The sequence below is a fragment of the Stigmatopora argus genome, chromosome 5 (genome assembly GCF_051989625.1).
Source record: "Stigmatopora argus isolate UIUO_Sarg chromosome 5, RoL_Sarg_1.0, whole genome shotgun sequence".
In the NCBI taxonomy this organism is placed as follows: domain Eukaryota; kingdom Metazoa; phylum Chordata; class Actinopteri; order Syngnathiformes; family Syngnathidae; genus Stigmatopora; species Stigmatopora argus.
Window position 1 is genome coordinate 333573 of NC_135391.1, and position 16080 is coordinate 349652.

At 44.6% G+C, this 16080-nt stretch overlaps 1 protein-coding gene across 3 annotated transcripts in view; it reads left to right on the top strand.

The window, feature by feature from the left end:
• Positions 1 to 417: 417 nt before the first annotated feature.
• gpat2 (glycerol-3-phosphate acyltransferase 2, mitochondrial) overlaps positions 418 to 16080 on the top strand; it is a 48933-nt gene continuing 33270 nt past the window's right edge. For 2 of the 3 annotated variants that reach the window (XM_077600368.1, XM_077600367.1), the window contains exons 1-2: positions 418 to 678; positions 1079 to 1119. The gene's annotated coding sequence lies outside the window, so the exon portion shown is untranslated. The other variant, XM_077600369.1, reaches the window with a different exon arrangement.

Sequence of the window (16080 nt, forward strand, 5' to 3'; positions counted from 1 at the left end):
TTTCTCGACTAAATGAGCTGTGCGGCAAGCTTTTGACCTTTTCCCACCGACCCCCCCAACCAATACCCCCCACTTCCACACACACTTTTCATGAAAATGAACATTATGGCATTGGTCAGAACTCCCTTGAAAAAGGATCAAGATAGTGATGTCGACTCTGTCAATCCATCAAAATCTCCTCAATTATTTTTTTGAAATGGTGATGCACTAATAACGCCAATAAGACTTTGATGGCTATAGATTTGTTCAAACTGGGTTAAAAAATAAAAATAAAAATTAAAACATTTTCTGCCGTTAATACGACGTGTTGGTTCCGAACTCGGTATCGGCAGATCTAAAGGGAATCGCTTTTTTAGTTTTTTTGTTTATTTTTTACAGTGGACGAATGGAATCGCAGGTTAAACGCCAATAAGACTTTGATGGCTATAGATTTGTTCAAACTGGGTTTAAAAAAACATTTTCTGCCGTTAATACGATGTGTTGGATCGGAACTTGGTATCGGCAGATCAAAAGGGAATCGCTTTTTTATTTTTATTTTCTGTTTTTTTGTTTATTTTTTACAGTGGACGAATGGAATCGCAGGTGCGGAGGGAAGAGACTTGATTAGCCGAGGTCGAGGTGGTCGACGTCATAACGGTGCTCGTCGTCAACAACGGACGGAAACGCATTTTTACCGAGGTACAGTCAAAGGTTTTTGATCTAGACTTGGTTAAAAGGCGCTTTTCAGCGAGGGAAAATACTTGAATTTGCCCGAATGTCACCGGGTAGGCCTCGTGGAATTATGAGCTAAACGTTAGCATAGCTGCTCGGTTAGCATCACTCGCAATGACGACTATTTTCAACACTGTTTATCCTGACTCACAAACTTGTCAATTCGTTTGTGCGCATTTTTATCATTATGGACTAACATTAAAAATAACGAGTTTATCTGCGTTTCCAAACAAACGGTAAGAACATTTATTGTAGGGGCTCTTTAAGTTTTCGAGGAAAAAAAACAAGTAAGGGACATTTGTGGAGCCTCTCTTTTTTTATTCGTTAACTTCATGCTCATAACATGTCTTTGTTTCTTTTCTAATAGTTCTTCCTGACCTCGAAGTCCTTCAGAAAGTGAAGAACAAGGTAAGAATAACTAAAGGACTCTTAACTGTTGTCAAGTTGTCATCACTTGTGAATACTCAGAAGGTTCAGTAAAAGTCGTGCACGAATTGGAGAAATATGCTCTTTCTTTAGACTGTGTTAATTGTTTGTACATGTAATATTTAGCTATATGTACAGTCATAACTTTGGAGACTTTTAACCATTCGGTTGAATAAGAAAGAGGCTGAAAAGTTTTGACTTTGGTGGATGAAGCTCTGAATTTAATTGTGGCATGACTACTTTCAGTTTCTAACTCCATATTCTTCTGTCAAATCATTTTTGTCCCTCCGGGGTGATTAATTAAAATGCCTTAATCCATTTTATTTCCACTCAAAACCATCGCAATCAGTTTATAACAGGTTTTTATCCAAGAAAAATAGGAAAGTGTTGCGCTGCTGATTAACGTTGTGTGTTATGACTGTGGAAATATGGACGCTGTGCTCCTGCTAAACTCAAGTGAAAGATTAGATTCCTTCTTTCATCAGAAAACAAGTGTCTCCACTCAGTTCCTTAGAATCGCTGTTAGAAAATCTCTTGCTTTCAATCTAATCATCTTTCTCAGAGCCAAATATGAAAGATAAAATAAGATATTTCATGCACTTTGACACTAATCAATTTGGCTTGCGTGACACTCGATTGCGCTCGCTTTTCATAAAACATAGAAAACTGAATAAACAAAATAAAAAGTCCACGACTGTGTAATAATACGTAGAAATGGGCGTCACCAGTGTAACATTTATCACATTTGACTAACTAAATACTTTTTTTTCTTCCTGTGATCTTGTAGTACATTTTCTGGACTATAAGTCACAATTTACTCAAGTGCGTATTCTATAGTTTTTTTTTCCCCCTATCTGACCACTGACAGCTTGTTCTGTTTCGATTTTTTTTTTTAAAGGCTATAGTTATCTGAAAAATGGTACCTTAACAGATGCCTACGTAGCCTGTTGTTCTTCAGTTTGCTATTTTTATTTTAACATGTTTTTTCTTGGTTTCTGATAAAATATGGCCCTGCAGAAAAAGTAAGTAATTCTCCTTCATTGTATATTGTTTGACTGGAGCAACTTATACTCGGGTGCGATTTATAGTTTGAAAAATACGGGATGTCATCGACTGTGCAGTAAAAAGGGGGCGGGTTTATTGATGTCGTTAGCCAGCTAGCTAGCCGGCGCCTTGGAACTGGGGGTTGAAGTGAAGCGGAACATTTGTGTTTCATTGGCAATTTCGTGGCCCAACGTGTTTACCCGTGAATCACGTGGAGGGAGGGTCGTCCTCGGAAACAGATATAACACCCGACTTGAAATACCGCGAGTCATTTCGTCGGCGGCGCTTTACATCGATACTACCGTCGTACTGATTTGCGACCGGTCCGTTTACAGCAGCGCTCAGCAAAATGATGCGCGTGAACTCATCTTGAAAGTTAGCGATTTCTGTCCCAAAGTGTGCCTGGAGATGATATTGAGAAGTAGAACGTGAGCATCTGAGAGGAGGAGGACTTTCGATGTAAATGATAATGATTCCAAAATGACATTTTCTTTGAGCAGAAACTTTGTGGCCGAAAAACGACGGTCATTTGAGCCTCAAAGTCTCTTTTTGAAGCCAGGAAAGCGTCAACAAAGGCACAAAACGCTCATCTTTACAGATGAGGAGGCTCTAAAGCGGAGAAAGTCTGTCTGCACTTTTGTTTGTCCTCTCCTGTTAGCCAGGAAATTGAGGCTACAATTTGCATCAAAGATGTGAAAGAAAGTCAAGCCTGCTTTTGCTCACTCTCATTTTCATCTTGCTGGAATATTAGAAGGTTGGAGAAAACAGTGACAGCGTGAATCCATCTCTCTTTGCTTTTGAGTACACGGCATGTTCTGGCCTGAATTTAGGCTTCTCTTAGTACTCGTTTATGGAATGGAACATTTTAACTGCTTTCAGGGGCAAAAGAGAACTGAATCACTTTAAGTTCCTTTTTTTTTATCTTGTGATGGCCGCTTCCTGCTGGAAAAGCAGCACGTTAGACAGCTTTAATCATCTCGAACTGCTCTCCCGAATATACAGTAACAATGAAGTCACGCTTGTTTAATGGCCCGGCGAGTCACCGGATCTCAACGGTACCTTTGGGACGTGGCCGTTAGTAACGTAGCGTCTCCAAATGTGGCATTTTTACACCATTGCTATGGTGTCAATAGGTGGCAAAAGAAGCTTTATTTTTATTCCTCCTCCATGAAGACAAAGGTGTAGGATAAATATGAGCGTTTGGTCCAACCCACTCGCCAAGAAGCAGCATCTTACCAAGTGTCCGTTGAGTGTATATACATCATTGGTGCGCTTCACAAGTGTTTTGTCAAGAGTTCAGAAGCAGCAACGCGTGATACATGTTGAAGATTGCATCTGGTTTGTAACATGCAAGTGCTCTTAAGGGAATGGTCTGGCTCAATCCGACAAGATTAGCATCCCCCGACACGCAGCCGCTGACGGCTCGTACCCTGGCATATTTGTAATCATCTAAAATGACATTTTCTTCACGAGTCCTTCATTCCACTGTGTTTTCGTCGCTGGACAAAAAAGATGGAAAACTCTGTATTGTCAAAATGCCACCTGTCGTCGTTGTCATTTTCTGTTTAAGTACAGACGCTCCCCTACTTACGAACATTCGAGTTACGAACAATGGTACATACGAACATGTCTGCAAATTGCGTTTATGTCGAAAAATGTTGGTAAGTTGGATTTTGTATTGCGCGCCTTTTTCCGAGTAGTGCTTCTTTCCGCCGCTAATACCGACGCCTGGCGCTGTGAGAGCTCAGCTCACCCAGCATCCACCTTCCTCTGCGTGAATGTATCTCCAGTGCGCAAAGAACCTTTTTCATTTTTATCATTAAATATCTTGTGCATTCATTATTCAATATGGTTGGTGAAAAGAGAAAGGCTTCTATTGAGAGAGGTGCAAGGAAGAGGCAAGCCATTTCACTTGAAATGAGTGGCAATAATAACGAAGCTTGATGTGCGTGAGAAAGTGGTGAGCGTTGCACGGGAATACAACTTGAATCGTTCGACCGTCAGTACCATTTATAAACATAAAGATCGAGCAGCAGGACCCAAATATTGAACGTTGCACAAAGGTTGCAAATCAATTGAATGATGTCATACAGTGCTACCGCATCATTTATGATGAAAAAAAGAAAACTGCAATCGTCATTAGATGGGTTCTTTCGGCCACTTTCTAGTAAATCTCTCTCTCTAATGTATGTATACAGTACTGTATGTATTCTCTCCATTTTATTAAATCTTTTTTTTTTCAGTACAAACCAATGCGTGTTACTTATACAAGCCTTAAACATACAAATGCACGTATATAAACCTTCAATATACTTCTATAGGCCTTAAACATAAATTATAATACAAAATATAGCACTGAGCAACTTACAAACAAATTCACCTTATGAATAATCGCTCGGAACCTAACTCGTTCGTAAGTAGGGGAGCGTCTGTACAAACCAATGACTGTCCACTATCCCGAGGGGCTGATAAGGTTGCATTTCGTCAACGTTTAAAAAACAAAAAACAAAAAAAAGCAATGGCATTAGGAACTCTGCTCGTATTGCCACACTACGATGACTCTTCCTTCCATTACGGTCAAGTGACAAAGACCACACCGAGCAAGGCCTGCTTTTCCCATGTCTTTCAATAAGCCACAGGCACAGGCTGCAGGGAAATTCTATTTTCCTCTTGACTTTTTTTCCTTCTTTAATACAGCCATACATCTTCTCACTGGCACTGTTATATTCTCACATGAGCTGGCCAAGACAGCCTAGGAAAGGAATGTTTTTTCTTCTTCTTTAACACCACCAAAACGCGGCCAAAATTCAACATTTGATTGTCTGAGAAAAAATAATCCTGTGCAATGCAAATTGGATGAAAGGCATATCTTTCTTCAAAAATGAAAGCACGCCTTCTGTGACCATTTTTCCATATATTTCTTTTGCATATATATTTCCAAGCCGTCCTGTTCCACCGCATCGACGTAGAGAATGCTACACGCGAGTGTCTTTGGCGCCTGGAAGGGCTTTAATGCGCCAGATAGGATTTTGGCGTCCTCCCACTGAGGTTGGTTATAATGTGTTGTTTATTCGGAAAATGCAGCTGCACAGGAGAAAAAAAAGCCTTTTTGGGGACAGAAAGAACAGCGACAATTGTATCTGGCTCGGCATGGCGGCTATCGCCCAGGCGACACCGTGCGGGGAAGGGATTTCCAACCATTACGAGAGGGAAGATAGGTCGCTAGAGTGTGATGAAGGAAGCCATGTGACTAGTGATGTTTATTGGGGAGGCCGACATTAGAACACCTGTATTTCCCTCCGCATGCCTTTGGATTTTCTGTACTGGATTTTCTGGCATATTAGCAGTTTTTTCACGTTTTGTGCCAGATACGGTCTATTTTTTTTTCTCATGAATTTCACTCGCAGACGTCAAAATACATTTTATGAAGCCTTTTATCTGTTTATCTCTATTTTGAAATAACTGACCGTATCAGGCCGCATTGTCTTGGCGTTTCGTGCATGTCAAGTCTCATTTGTGCGCATATGAGTGGTACCCTAGATTGGGTCAAGTACGGCGTACATGCCATTAAAAATACGCTCCACGTAACAAAGCAAGGTCTGATGAAGGTATAGACCAGGGGTAGGGAACCTATGGCTCGGGAGCCATATGTGGCTCTTTCCATGGGTGCATATGGCTCTCCTAACCTTTGAGGTTAGGAGAGCCATATGAGAGTGAGAGTGCTAAGTCCCGAACGTCACTGTGGCGTTGACAGTACCTGTACCACCACTTTAATCACAATTTTGTGTTTTATTACTCTTCTGCATGCATGATATCATTGATACTGATTTATTCGCAACCGTGACCGAACGTTTCGTCAAAAGACGTTTGGTCCTCGGATGTTTGGTCGAACGGACGTTTGGTCGAACTGACTTTTGGTCGCCGGGTTCGCTCGCTGTCAAATTATGTTGTATGAGTTTACTGTTGATATTTTGATATTAGATATTTAGATATTAAACTCACTCTCTCTCTCATGATTATAATTTTGAGAGCTGGTTTCAACAGTAACAACCCGGCGACCAAACGTCCGGTCGACCAAACGTCCGAGTACCATTAGCAACAGTATAACAATGTTGTCAAAAGAATTCAGACTTTTTGTACTTTAAAAGTGGTGAAATGACAAAAAAAGTCACACATTTTCATGGATTGTTACTTTTCAATTCTGAGAATGGCTCTCAAGAAATAACATTAGAAAATATGATTTTTTTTTTTATGGCTCTCTCTGTCAAAAAGGTTCCCGACCCCTGGTATAGACCCTAAAGCCTCAACGCACACCGTCAATAATAGATGTAGCGTATGCCGGCGTAGGAGGAGCGGATTGTTTAAATGAAGTGGCATGACTCGCACGGGCTTTGACGTATGCGCAAAGGCGGATGTGCCCTCTGACGTTTGACGCCCGTGACCCGCATTCCGCCGGCGTAAAAGCGAATCCACGGCGAGGGCCGGCTGACGTCAATTCGCCGGCAGACCGGTGGCCCCTCGTGTGATGCTGTTATTTGTTTGTTCCTTTGTTTTGCTCCACTTGACGTTGGAGTGGCCGCCGCTGCCGCCGTGCCCAGGCGGAGAGGCTCCTGTTCATTTGGCCTAGTGGGCCTGGAGGACTCGAATTTTTAATTGCAGATCATCCAGCGCCAGCCCTCACCGTGTAAACACTCGGGCTATCGTGCCTTTTCTATCGCCGGGCTATTTGCGTTTTCACTTTAGCCGCCGTGGCTCGCCTCGCCTCTTTTATCCGTTTGCCGCATTCGCCGTTTTGGTCGGAGGCATCTCGCCGTCCGTGTGCGGTCTTTTGGTCGCCGGTCTTTTGGTCGCCGGTCTTTTGGTCTGGCGACCAAATAGCCCGGTGGTCTGGCGACCAAAAGACCGCTGACAAAACGAGGTAAAACAACACGGTCTCCGCATCAATCAAAGCCAACAATGGCCATGAGCAGTTTCACTGAGCCCACGTGTGAGTGTAGAAGACTTTGTATGTACATGCGTTGTCCCTTTAAGAAGCGACGTCAGTTCAGTCAGGGTCTTAGCAAGTTCTCCAACAAAAAACAATCAAAGTCCGGGAAATTTGGAGCTTTTCTTTAGCTTAATAATTACTAGGGCATTAAGTAGGACTAAATAGTCATTGGCAGTTTGTATTTAGGGAATTTGAGCAACAATTTAAATGGTAATTATCAATAACCTTCCGGGCGACCAAAAGACCGGCGACCAAAAGACCGGCGACCAAAAGACCGGCGACCAATCGACCGTGTACCCTCGGCGTTGGCGTGAAAGATCGATCTTACCGATGTCGGCGCCAAAGCGAAAGGCATTTTGTGACGGTGGCCGCTTGGATTTGCGGCACGTTAAGAGGTTATTATGGAGGAATTCTCAGGCGGCAGTTTTGTTTGTTTGGTTTTTTTTGAGTTTTCGTATTAACAAGGCAGCTAACCAGGTTAAATTGTTAAAGAGAAATACTGGGTATTGCAATAAAGCTTCTTCCTGAAATAAATCAAATCAGGAAAAGCGTCCTTATGCCGCGATTCCGTATTCGCTCAATCCTGAGAAGGTGGCGGATGGAAGGGGCGAGCGAAGGAGGAGTCGTCGGGCGCGGAAACCTCGCTCGCCGCCCCGAGAAAATCCCCAGTAAGACATAACGTTGTTTTCCCCCAATTACCAGCGTTTTCTTTTCTTTCTGTCTTCCCACTGTTCGGCTCTGATTCAATTGGCCAAGAAATGTAATATCAGAAGTTTGACTTAATTCAATTCTTCAGAGACGGACGGAGGCTGGAGGCTGCGACCGCTTTCCTTTCACATTACAAATGGATGATTGTTTTTGGCGTTTCTCGTCCCAATCATGATTTAACCGTACACTGGAGCGGGCATGACTTGTTTGCTCGCCATCCCGCGCTATTGTTTCCGACATAGCGTATCAATTTTCACGTTGAGCAGCACCACGTCCATGCATCATCCTTTAGTAGGTGCGGAATACGTCCGACGTTACCTAGCTTTTGCCGTGAATTCAATTGAATGAGGTATGTTTTCGTCGACCGAAACTTTCCTTGCGTTCAATATTCAAAACTAAAGCAATGGACCGACAGGACAACTCCTTGGTCCAGTTTGTATTTTCCTTTCCGCTTCAAGGACGGTACGTCAACTTCTTCTAAGGCCACATTTTTGGGCTACGGACGGGGAACAAATGTTCAGAAGGAAATGAATCCTAAGGCCTTCTTCCTTTTGGGTTTGGATGCTTTAAATACAGACGCTCCCCTACTTACGAACGAGTTAGGTTAAGGAAAACCCTAACCCGTCCGTCCCCGCCATCTCCACCCCAGTATGTTAAGTCATAAGATATCCTTGAAAGTTTCCCATTCTAATTTTGAGCATGTCATTGAATCCAATCCAACATCTTGTGGAAACAAGTGTATATGTTGTGTTAAAAAAGAGAGAAGAGAAGAGAAGAGAAGGGGGTGTGGGGGTGAGCCCTCTTACGGTTGCCAGCTAGTAACTGGAGATAAATCTTGTGTTCTCAAATGACTTCCAGAAATGTAATTGAATTGGTCCTGTGATCCATTTGAAAGCCCTTGAGGCTTCAGCCTTGTGATGGCAAAGACAACATCTCATTCTCTCTCTGTCTCCCTCCCTGCAGAATGCCAATGTCACACCTCTTCTCTGACTGCATTCAAACCGCAAAAACCTTTTTTTGGGGCCCATTCGGAGAACGCCCCGCGCTAAGACGCCGTCTGTCCCGCCTCGTGTGGAGAAACGCCGCTAATCCGGCCCAAAATCCTGCTACATTGAGTATAGGGTGCCAAAAATGATTGCCCAGTACCGTGAAAGCGACAAAGCCGTGCGTTCCGTGGCGCTCATTTGGGAATCGGGTTGTTTGGTGGTTAGACATTATTATTATTTTATTCATTATCACTGAAAAGGAGGCCTTATGCAAAAGCGTTTTGTACTAGTAGTCAATGTTCCCTCTAAGCTGCATGCGTGGGCAATTGCGCACTACTCTCGTCTTCTCTGCGCACAGCAAATCATATGGAGCGCACCAAATAAAATCCCTTTTTTTTTTTTTATAGCTGTGAGACTGACGCGCGAACCACTCATCCGCCGGGCCGCCCATTCATAGATATTAATCATTACATTTTATTATTACTAAATCATTTATGTGTAGTAGACATACACCTGCTTATGGCAGGTGTGATACTGGTGTGTGCCCATAGCGAGCAATGATGATGTTGCTCACACCGGTCGGTACTCAGTGTGCTCAGGGAGGTTGTCTTTCTGCCCAGACAAACAAAAAATTAGAGGGAACATTGCTAGTAGTGCTTCAATCGTTTGCCTTTGCGCATTGGACAGTCCGTTACGGAATTTCAGCGAGGCCAAACTCAGGATAGCGAAAAGTACATAGTTTCTCTCATGATGCTGAATATTTTCCATGATAGCAACGTAAATCTCTATACCTGTGGCTCTTAACTTTACAGGTCACAGATTTTGTGCCAGCGGCGCAAGTGGTTAGCGCGTCGGCCTCACAACTCCGGGTTCAAATGCAGGTCATGTCCATCTGTTTGGAGTTTGCATGTTCTCCCCGAGCCTGCGTGGGTTTCCTCCGGGTACTCTGCTTTCCTCCCACATTCCAAAAACATGAATGGTAGGCTGATTGGACACTCTAAATGGCCCCTAGCTACGAGTGATTGGTTGTTTATCTCATCGTGCCCTGCGATTGGCTGGCCACCCATTCGGGGTGTCCCCCGCCTCTGGCCCCAAGTCAGCAGGGATAGGCTCCAGCACCCCCCGGGACCCTAATGAGATATTTAGTGCCCAAAGTTGCAGCCCAAAAAAACAAAATAATTCCAGAATGTCCGTGGGAAAATATCTTTTGCTTTGAGTAGTGCAACATTTTACAGGCGCACCGAATAATAGTTGTCTTTTAAACTCGCTCCAGTCTTATGAAAATACCCCTTAACTATTTCCACTGCTGTGCTATCCGTTACATAATATGGTAAGCTAATCGATGGATTGATTTTCCCGTGTTGAAGATGTGACGAATGTGGAAGCCAAACGGCTTGTTCCACAAATGATGTCATGCTTGTTGCTGACGTGGTCAAACGCTTGTGGCTCGAGAGCACGAGTGCGTCAAATTATTGAGTTGTTGTTGTTGCCGTCGTGTGTGTGTGTGGGTGTAGTTTGCAAAAGAGCCAGCCTGGCCTCCGTCACGCGCTTTAACGACACGGATTGGACATATCTGCGAGCGGAGCGCTTTACGAGCACACGGCCTCGCCGGACGGCGGCGTCCGCTCTGGCGGAGGATCCACACGAGGGCGGCTCGTCACGGGAGTTTGCCCGTAATTAAAGATGGCCCGGCGGTCACATGGTTCCCATTAGGCCGGGCCGTCACATCGGAGCCGCGTGAGTGGCTTTTGCCGGTCGGACGGACTTTTTTTTTTTCTTTCCCTCCTCAATGCAATGAAATGGTAGCAAACGCCAATGGCCCGTAGCGCAAGCAACAGTGATTAAGCGTCCAGATTGATCAGAGTTTAATACGGGCGCGTTGCTCTCGTATAATTGCGCGCATTCACTCGGAATGAATCGGTCCGGGACCGCGGCAGCGGCTCTCGCGGCTTGCCTTCGGGAGAAAGTCGCTCTTGGTGACCTCCTTGGAATGAATGAATGAGTTGTTTGGCGAAGACTTGTGCAAGTCATCGTCTGGCCATCCGTCAAGTCGCTTCTCTCCGCCGAACAACCGATAAATCCTGCTGGGATTCGCCACTTTTAGTCGCTCTTTAACGGCGGAAAGCCGGAAACTTGCGTGGAAGACGCGCCCTTTGGTCCTCGGTCGGGTGAATTGCCGCATTCTCGAAGAAAATTTTGCCAGTTTTTGGAGCTCCGAAGACGCCTCCTTTTCGTTCCTCCTTGGCTGGATTGCCGCATTCTTGAAGAACATTTTTGGAACCGACGCACGGATAGCTTAATTCAGGGGTCCCCAACAATGTTCCCTCTAATTTTTTGTTTGTCTGGACAGAAAGACAACCTCCCTGAACACACTGAGTACCGGTGTGAGCAACATCATCATTGCTCGCTATGGGCACACACCAGTATCACACCTGCCATAAGCAGGTGTATGTCTACTACACATAAATGATTTAGTAATAATAAAATGTCATGATTAATATCTATGAATGGGCGGCCCGGCGGATGAGTGGTTCGCGCGTCGGCCTCACAGCAAAAAAAAAAAAAAGGGATTTTATTTTGTGCGCTCCATATGATTTGCTGTGCGCAAAGAAGACGAGAGTAGTGCGCAATTGCGAACGCGCACAGCTTAGAGCAGGGGTAGGGAACCTATGGCTCGGGAGCCACATATTTTGATGGGTGCGTATGGCTCTCCACTAACCTGTGAGGTAAAATATGCAAACTGCTGTTGAGAAAGCGCAGGAATAGGAGCGTTACGTTGGTATTATGGCATTGACACTAGCCCAGCGCCTTATAATCATTTTTTTTCATTACACTCTTTTGCGTGGATTTTCTCATTGATACTCATTGATTAGCAACAATGTAACAATGTTGTCAAAAAATTTCAGAGACTTTTTGTACTTTAAAAGTGGTGAAGTGACTAAAAAAGGCACACATTTTCATGTATGTTGACTTTTAAATTCGGAGCATGGCTCTCAAGGAATAACATTTAAAAAATATGAATTGTCTTTGGCTCTTTCCATCAAAAAGGTTCCCGTCCCCTGGCTTAGAGGGAACATTGGTCCCCAAACCGGTCCTCGAGGGCCGGTGTGGGTGCAGGTTTTTGTGCCAACCGTACTAGCATAAACAGTTTGACCCATGAGATTTCAGCAGAAAACAAGAAGCACCTGACTGCAATCCACTGATTGCACTTGTACGACACCAGATTGGTGAAAAAGTGTCCTCTTTATGGGTTGGAATGAAAACCCGCACCCACTGCGGCCCACCGTGGAATAGTTTGGAGACCACTGGCTTAATTGGAAGGCCCTCCTCCGCCCCTACGCTGTGGCGATCATACGGTTTTCCCTAGTCCGTGTCAAGACGCTATGGATAGGTCTAAACGCGGAGCACCCTCGTCTTAATGGAGGGAGCGTCGGTGCCTCTCGGGAAGTCTGGCCTTTTGAAATGTCACAGCCGTTTCAAAGAACTGTCTTTCAAACGGCGAGATTGGCCTCCTCGAGTGGTCTTTTTGCGCCGCCTCTCCTCTCCTTTGGCGCTCCCGCTTTTCATCGTCCCACGTCTCCGAGACTTGACAAATGTCACTTTGCGCTTTTCCATCGGCGGACGAGTAATAGGAAATATAATGGCGCTGGAAGTAGACCGCGCGCCACGTGTGGAAACTCCAGCGGAATACTTGCACGAAAGCCGATTTGGCCCCAAATTCCATTCCCCGACCGCCGTTTCCTTCTTAAAGTAGGTGTGAAGGAGCGCCTTCAAGTGTGTGGTTTGCCATTGGATTAAAATGCTTTTGGAAGTAAAACCGCTTTGCCAACGCGCTGATTTAAAATCAGTAACAGTGTGTCATCAGGACGGGCAACTTTTAGAAAGACATGTGAATGACAGTTGGTCTGTGGATAAAAATATGATCTTCAACCTAGTTCGGTTAAAAAAGGGGAATTTGTTTCTCTTTTTTTCCCCTTTTTTTTTCAAGCACGAAAAACATCAAAGTAGTCAAGTGACATGGCAAACAGTAGCAACATTAATACAGCACAAGAAATGACACAGCGGCGCCCAGACTAATGGATTAGTTCTTATCCTTGTGCACCGACCGGACCGGGCATTCTCCGATAAAATGAAAATATCTGCCAATAATGCCTTTTCCGCTCCAGATGATGAACAATAAAAAATCATTTAATTCCTGGTGGCTTGAAATTCGTTCTTTGCAGAATTGGCCGAATAGCGAGCGGGACTCGCCCGGATCGTAAAAGCGCATCCCAACATAAATCTCTGGAGTCTGTCTTTTAGAAGTCCAAATTCAAAGCTTGACGAGGCGTAAATAACCCTTGGACTTTTCGTGCGATGGTTTGAAACATTCAAAGGAGAGCCTTGCGCTGGCAAACTTTTGTTGTTTTTGTTTGGAGCCTTTTATAGGCAAGAACCCCGAGCAGAATGGTCCCGTGTGGTGCCGTTGGGAGCCAGCTGATATGATTGTCACACACTTGACCTTAACGCCAAAGCTTTCAACACTCAGACAGAGATGGAAAGGAAAGTGCTTTGCTTTAGCAAAGGTCACGCCCACGGCTTCCTCCCACTCCGTGGTGACGCTCGGCAGTCGTGCCAAATAGAGCCCACGTGGAACCCGTGCTCCGGGTTTTCACCCCGGCCGGACAAATATAGCCTCCATCTGCCCGGACGCCACTTTTTTTGTGGGCCACGGGACAGACAGCTTGGGGCTAGCTAGATCTTTGGAGAAGGCTCCATCCACTCTTAACGGAGACGGAGGGCCAGATGTTTGAACGTGGAACCTGTGCTCCGTCCGTCCGGATGGGTGGGTGGATGCATTCAGAAAGGTGCACCGATACTCTGACCTGTGGCCAGATGCTACCTTTTGCCACCTAGAATGTTCACTTCTAGGAAGTACAGTCATACCTCGTCATACGACCACTCGTCATACGATATGCTCGTCTTACCGGAACGTCGGGGTGGGGTCAACTCGTAGAACAAAGGTCAAAAAGATTCAAACTAAATTAGAATTCAGTTTTGTGTGAAGTTACATTAAACGTTGAGTGTCTGTATATATTAATCCAAGTTCATTTAAATTTGTTTGTTCGTTTACAAGTGCGTTGTTGCCGTGGATAAAGTCCCCCCCCGAACACCTTCCCCCGCCTCCGTGTGTGTCGTTGCCTTCCCCTCCGTGAAAGGCGTCTAATTTTACTTCTAGTAAACACATTTTATTACTATTAAACCACTCGTTATTTATGACTTTGTCAATATATGGCGAATTAGAAAAAATCAAACCTTTTTTCCAATCCAATATCCTGTTTTTGCTGTTTTTTCAGAGGGTTGGAACAAATTAATTTGTTTTCAATTCATTTCAATGGGAAACGTTTGCTCGAGTTATGAGAAGCTCGTCATACGATCTCAGTCTCGGAACGGATTACGATGGTATGTCGAGCTACCACTGTACTGTGAAAGGACTTGTAGTTCAGAGCTCAGCTTGCAACATCATCGTGAAAAGTGTCCAGCTGTCTGCAGGGATTATTCAGCATGGAAATAGCCCCGATCCTCCTCCTCTTTTCTAGAGTTTGCCCGCCTTCCCTCTGAGGCAATCTCAATGTGATAACAGCCATTGTTTGTATCCATTGACAGTCACACAGCGCTTTGTTTCTTAAAGTCGACCAGTACTTTGTCACATTTCTGCCTCTGTTTCCATGATTGAACCCGATGGACCAGTGGATGAAGACGCCAATTTCTGCTCTTCACTTTCTGGTGTAAATCTTTACACCCAAGATTAGAGCATTGAAAGGAGCAAAAGTGTCGCCACTTCAAATGGACCGGAGACCTTCCTGCCCTTATTTGATGTTTTTTAGCCAGAAAAATCTCCAAGGACTTTATTTTCTCTCTGTTTATCTTATTTGATCTACTTTTAGCTCTCCAGCGCCAGTTTGCTTGGACACTTCTTTCTTCTGACCCTTTTGGTCCTATCTTTTGCTCCCCCTGAAAAGAAATCAATAGGCCACTTCACCTATCCACGCACGCATCTTGAATTAGCTCTACAACGTCGCACTTGAACCGCGTCCAATAATGTATGTATTGATCCCTTGTTCCAAAACACTCTCATACTTGAGCAGGCAGATGTCCTCTCATCAGAGAAACATGTTTTGTGAGCATTTTCTCTGGTCGCCACTCGGGTTAACGTCACCAGATCCATTTCTCTCAAAGATGGATGCCTACGTAAACAAAACAAAAAAATCCTTTAACAAAAGAGCCGAGTATTTTTGCGAAAGACAAAAGAGCCCCGTAGTTTGGTTTCCGGATAATTGTTAGATAAACATCAGACAAGTGACAAATGCGTGTGAGCCTTTCTTTTAATTTAATAACGGACAGGCAAATTGTTTTGCTTTTTCACGGCCCTCGGCCGACGACGTCCAGTTTAATGACCGCATTAACGGCGGCCCGACGAGACAATCTAACTGGCCGGGGCGGCTTCCGGGGAAGAGACGTAAAGTCCCTAATCGGGGTTAATACGGAGGTCGCGTCTTTGCTCAGGGGGCCGTTGACCCCGGCCAAAGCCACGGCCTGCTTTCAAAATGCATTTGCTGGGCGCTTCAAATCCTTTTCGCAACGCGAGAACATTTTTTAGCGAGCACTTGATGAGCAACATTTTGCTATCAAACAACTTGGAGTACAGATGCTCCCCTACTTACGAACATTCGAGTTACGAACAACGGTACATACGAACATGTCTGCAAATTGCGTTTATGTGGAAAAATGTTGGTAAGTTCCATTTTGTATTGCGCGCCTTTTTCCGAGTAGTACTTCTTTCCGCCGCTAATACCGACCGACGCCTGGCGCTGTGAGAGCTCAGCTCACCCAGCATCTACCTTCTTCTGCCCACTTCGTTGCAATGCGGAAGTGCGTGAACGTATCTCCCGTGCGCAAAGAACCGTTTTCATTTTTATCATTAAATGTATCTCGTGCATCCATTCTTCAATATGGTTGGTGAAAAGCGAAAGGCTTCTATTGAGGGAGGTGCAAGGAAGAGGCAAGCCATTTCATTTGAAATGAGTGGCAATAATAACGAAGCTTGATGCGCGTTGCACGGGAATACAACTTGAATCGTTTGACCGTCAGTACCATTTCTAAACATAAAGATGGAGCAGCAGGACTCAAATATTGAACGTTGCACAAAATTTGCAAATCAATTGAATGATGCCATAC